The 5,046-nt window shown below is 31.6% G+C and overlaps 2 long non-coding RNA genes across 2 annotated transcripts; both read right to left on the bottom strand.

Moving 5' to 3' along the window:
• On the bottom strand, positions 1–1,049 carry LOC116351632. Its single transcript, XR_004202177.1, has 3 exons — positions 883–1,049; positions 225–415; positions 1–28 (listed from the first exon to the last, which is right to left on the bottom strand). It is a non-coding gene; the product is annotated as an uncharacterized LOC116351632 (long non-coding RNA).
• A 3,296-nt stretch (positions 1,050–4,345) lies between these two features.
• Positions 4,346–4,917, bottom strand: LOC116351633. The gene is made up of 2 exons (XR_004202178.1): positions 4,710–4,917; positions 4,346–4,501 (listed from the first exon to the last, which is right to left on the bottom strand). It is a non-coding gene; the product is annotated as an uncharacterized LOC116351633 (long non-coding RNA).
• Positions 4,918–5,046: the final 129 nt, after the last annotated feature.

The raw sequence follows: 5,046 nt of genomic DNA, 5'->3' as shown, positions 1-5,046 counted from the left end.
TGATTGTCAGCTCGCTTACATCGAGTAACTGTCAAAACAAAACAAAAATGCAAATGTAAAAAATGGGCAGAGAAGAAATTGCGTGAAATTTGAGTGGATTTGACGTTTTAAGTTTCAAGTGATTCATGTGATATGAATCATGTCAAGCAAAAAAATGGACTGAAAATATGATCTATGTGAATAAAAAAAACATGTAAATATATCCAGTTTCAGTACAAACTCACAATGCGTTCGATTTCCTTGGCAACGATGTCAAAGTGTAAGATGGCTTCACCGCTGATCGTTTGATTGTCGAAATCAATATTCCAGAACAATTCGGTGTGCCGGGTTACAACATTCTCTGGCTCAGAGTAACTACTAGGGTCACCTTTGCTTAAACGGCTCATACTGTTAGCTTCGAAATGTTTTCAAATTGCTAAAAACGAAAGAAAATTGTAAAATTGCGATTAATTGTCCAAAATCTATCACAAAATGTGAACAAATGAATATTTCAATAGTTTCTAAACAAAACCACTCAAGTTTGGTTCGTATAGATATTTCATCCATAGATAAGCTGCACACACACCATGAACAATGTTATCTATCTTGAAACTTAAAAAAAAGTTTTTTCTTAGTTCATTTGGAACACAAGTGGTTTTTGGTTAATTCGATTCACATTTAATAAGTGTGTTAATCTTCAAAATTGACCAATTTCAATGAGCCCACATCTGATAATTATCGTCCGGAATAGCAAATTGTATATTTTAAGAAATTCCACAATTTAACACACACACACAACAAGGAAACAATAACAACAACAACAACAAAGTGTATTCAATAGAAATGAGCGCAAACTGTGTATTTGATGCGAAAATATTTTCAATTTATTAAAATAAAACACACAATCAATAACCAAAATATATTAATTCTAGATTTGAACAGCGCTTGTTTGGGAGATACTGTTTTCTCGTCCAATGTTGTTGACGAAACGAAAAATTATGACTAAGCAATAATTAAATACAAGTCGCAGTGCAAACGTTGCAAATTATCTCAATGTTTGATAGCTATGAACTCACTGAATGCGAACCGCACTTTGGATAATAACATATCGAAGTGTGTGTGTACCGCCTTACTTTCTATTTACAGAAATGTCATCCAAACCGAATCACACTGAAACCGGTATGAGGGAACATTTATCACATACTCCCTGATAGATGAAACACATCATCGAATGATGCACGGAATCTGTCACAGTATTTTTTTGATTTAAAAACTTGATTGGTTTAATGGACTCAAATATTGAATGGCATTTTTCGAAACAGAATTTCTACACCAAGAAAAAAACGATTTATTTCAGGCAAAACGATATATTTTCATTCTGAATATTGACTTGGCGTCAGTGCCATCTATGAGTCAAGTGGTTAGTTTTTTATTCGATGAAAGTAGAAAAAAATATTTGAAAAAATAAAAATGAAAGAAACGAAAAAGATCTCATTTTTGATTCAGATAAAAGTGTTTGGTTTAAATCTATACCCAGTTTTTATTGATTAAAAAAAGTTGTTGAAAGCTTGATGTTTTTTCGTGTCAGCATCTATTTTCATAGCCTAATAGCTCGTCAATTTGTATGGGTTGAATGCGGAAATTCGTTTCTGATGGATTAAATGTTCCCGTCATAGTTTTCTAAAAAATTGTTGATTTGTGCTAAAAATATACTTTGTATATTTTCAATAAAATTTGAAAATGAATCGAACGAACCTGAAATCGGCAAGACATACTGAAAAGTTCTTCTTTTCCTTTTTCATTCATAACAACTTTTATTGCACTAATAAATTGAAACGTTTGTTCATTCTGAACCAGAGCTGGGCACGAACATCAATGTCCGACTGTGATCGGTCGTTCGTGTGCGTTTTTTTCCTTTTTTGTGATCGGTCGTTCGTTCGTTGAAGTTATTAATGGTCGGTCGGTCGTTCGTAAAAATTGGAATGTTCGTTGTGTTCGTTCGTATGTGCGATAGAACACCGAACACGTGCGGACGTCCGGATGTTCGAAGCAAAATTGTAAAATCAGGGTGGTTAAATAATTTATAATTGTACAAATTTAAAGAAAAAAATATTTAAATAAATAAATTTTCAAATAATTTCTAATTCATATAAATTTTCTTTCTCAAGTGTTGAAATTATAATTTTTTTTTATTACGAAATGATATGAAATTCATCTATATTTATTTCATCATTGAAAATGTGAGGTTATTTCAGGTATAGATTATACCAAATATATGGAATTTCCTAAAATTCGTAATAAGGAAATTTAATATTTTGTTAGTGTTCAAATTAAAATTCATTTATTTAATTATTATTATTTTTTGTAAATTTCAAAAAATTTAACAGAGAATTGTAAACTTGACTTGACAATTTTTGCGCCGAACATCCGAACGTCCGGACGTGTTCGGTGTTCGATCGCACATACGAACGAACACAACGAACATTTCAATTTTTACGAACGACCGACCGATCATTCATGATTTCAACGAACGAACGACCGACCACAAGCACATATTTTTTCAATGTACGAACGAACGACCGACTGTTCGTGCCCAGCTCTGTTCTGAACAAGGGTTCTCAGATTTTCTCTTGACATGACAGAGTGACATTTACATCAGCGCCGTATATCGAATTAATTTCGCTTGGCATAGGGGGAAATATTTTGACAAATAGTACTCGATCCTTTAAAATATAGAGAATTTTTATGAAAAACGTAAGAAGAATATTTAAAGATATGTTTCTGGTTTTTACTCGACCGTTCAAAAATTATGCATGTTGAATGAAGAGCTTATATATTGTCAAGCCAAAAAATGTATTATTGTGGAATGACATAGAGTGACATTTACATCAGCGCCGTATATCGGATTAATTTCGCTTAGCAAAGGGGGAAACGTCGTACTCGGTCCCTTATTTGTTCAAAAAAACAATAATTTCAATTTTTTTTTTCATAGATTGAACAAGAATCCAATGTAAAAAGTAATACCAATGCGACACCTACCGTAAAAATGCAAAAGGAAACTTATTTGGGATTGTAGCATTTTGGTCCGCCATGACAGCATCTTCGTTCTGCTTCTCTGCGATTGGTCAAGTAAAACGAAGATGCTGTCATGGCGTACCAAAATGCTACAATGGAGACCAACTAAGTTTCTTTTTGCATTTTTACGGTAGGTGTCGCATTGTCATTACTATTTACATTGGATTCTTATTTAATCGATGAAACATTTTTTCTTGAAATTATTGTAATTCATAAACAAATTAATTTTTTTATAAAGAAGATTTCTTTTGAATTGATAATTATCTGGCATACGTTTTAAATGGAATAAGATAGTATTTAAAAAAGAGAACAGGTATTTAACTGATAACCATGAAATCGGCATGTTTTCACTTTTGGATTTTTTTTCTTGAATTTTTGAATTGAAATATTAAAAGGAATTTAAAATGTTTTATATGAGAAAAGTTTAAATATGACATTGCATTGGATTTATTCAATTTGAGCCACCTTTCTTTTCTATAAAATAGAGTAATAGTGCGGTTCAAAAAAGACCATAATCGAAATTTTTCTATACAAAATTTCGTTGTATGAATTGAATCAAATATAAAAAAAACTCTGTCGAGAACAAAGGTGATCATGGGAATTTTTTCAAGGGGGTGAGGTGATGGCAAAATTCTATAGGAGATCCCTAACAAGGGAAATCTAATGTAAAGGCGGTTTGGATTAAGATTGATGACCTTTTTTAGATCGTCAAAAGACCTAGCAAATTAAATAAATTTTTCTGAGTTGACGAAATGTTATTTTCTAGTGTCCCCAAGAATGTTTTCAAGGGTTTAGATAGAAATTGTTGTTTTTTTTTTTGGTTTGGGGTGCTTTGCGAGGTATACTTACTTTAAAAATTACTATTCCATGAGGTAAGGTGTCTTTTGTGTGCGTAAGAAAAAAAATTTCACTTTTTTTGTGCATTATACCCAGTCTCCGAGAGTTTCATATAAAATTGCCATGTAACAGCAGAAAGACAGTCGAAAATATTGAAATTATATTGAGAGTCAATATTTTGCTTATTTTTCACGATTTCCCATCGAAAAAGTGGGAAAAATCGATTTAAGGTTTTTCCAATTTACATTTAGTATCACAATATTTGTTTATTTTGAGGAAATAAATTTTCATAAATTACGAACAATCCGAACATTTCATTTTCTACGAACGAACGAACGAACAAAAAGACCGAAAAATATTCTACGAACGAACGAACGGACAGCTATGGTGTGACGATTACTTTACTCTTAAGCTATACATATTTAATTTTCATTATATGTTTCCATTACTTCCATTACGTTGCATTACATATTGATTAATTTCCTTTATTTCCATTCTTTTCTTTGTGATTAACCCTAGGTGCTTTTTCTTTAGTGACAATGAGAGATAATAGATCATTTAAACGCATGTGCTCCATGTTTGCGTAGATATGTCGCTGCTTCGATGTGGCCTAGAAGAATGATAACATTTGAAGAAATCATTGAAACTGATTTAATTTAATGAAAATATATGTTCTTATTTCTGAGATGTGACATCGCATTTGTTCATGTTTTAACACATGTCCAGTGCATTTGAAATTGAGTCCACGTGTTTTTAGTTTTGTGGATAATAAAATTTATTTGTTTTATACCTCATTTATGATAGATTGAACTGTGTACCTTCTTTAGCGGCATTTAAAAGCTGTTCATCCAAATCAGAATTGATACGGGCTGATCTCACTACGAGACACATGGATAATAAAACGAACAAATATTTCAATTTCATCGTCACGAAAGTTATATGGTATAAAAAAATGTTCAATATTTTCTTCTATTATAAAAAATCGACTCTTTTCAATGGTGTATACGAGACTTATCAAAGTAATTGCCATAGCACAATTTTTATATTCGTTTCGAGTGCTTTTTGAAAATGGAATAATATTGAGATTACGTTATGATCATTCAATCCAGGGCGTACACAGATTTACGTCTAGGGGTAAGACAAATGAAAAAAAAA

Source organism: Contarinia nasturtii, unplaced genomic scaffold (assembly GCF_009176525.2).
Source record: "Contarinia nasturtii isolate CC-2019 unplaced genomic scaffold, AAFC_CNas_1.1 Cnas_scaffold_5898, whole genome shotgun sequence".
Taxonomy (NCBI): domain Eukaryota; kingdom Metazoa; phylum Arthropoda; class Insecta; order Diptera; family Cecidomyiidae; genus Contarinia; species Contarinia nasturtii.
Note: the sequence above shows the minus strand (reverse complement) of the source record. Positions and strands in the feature narration are given on the sequence as shown.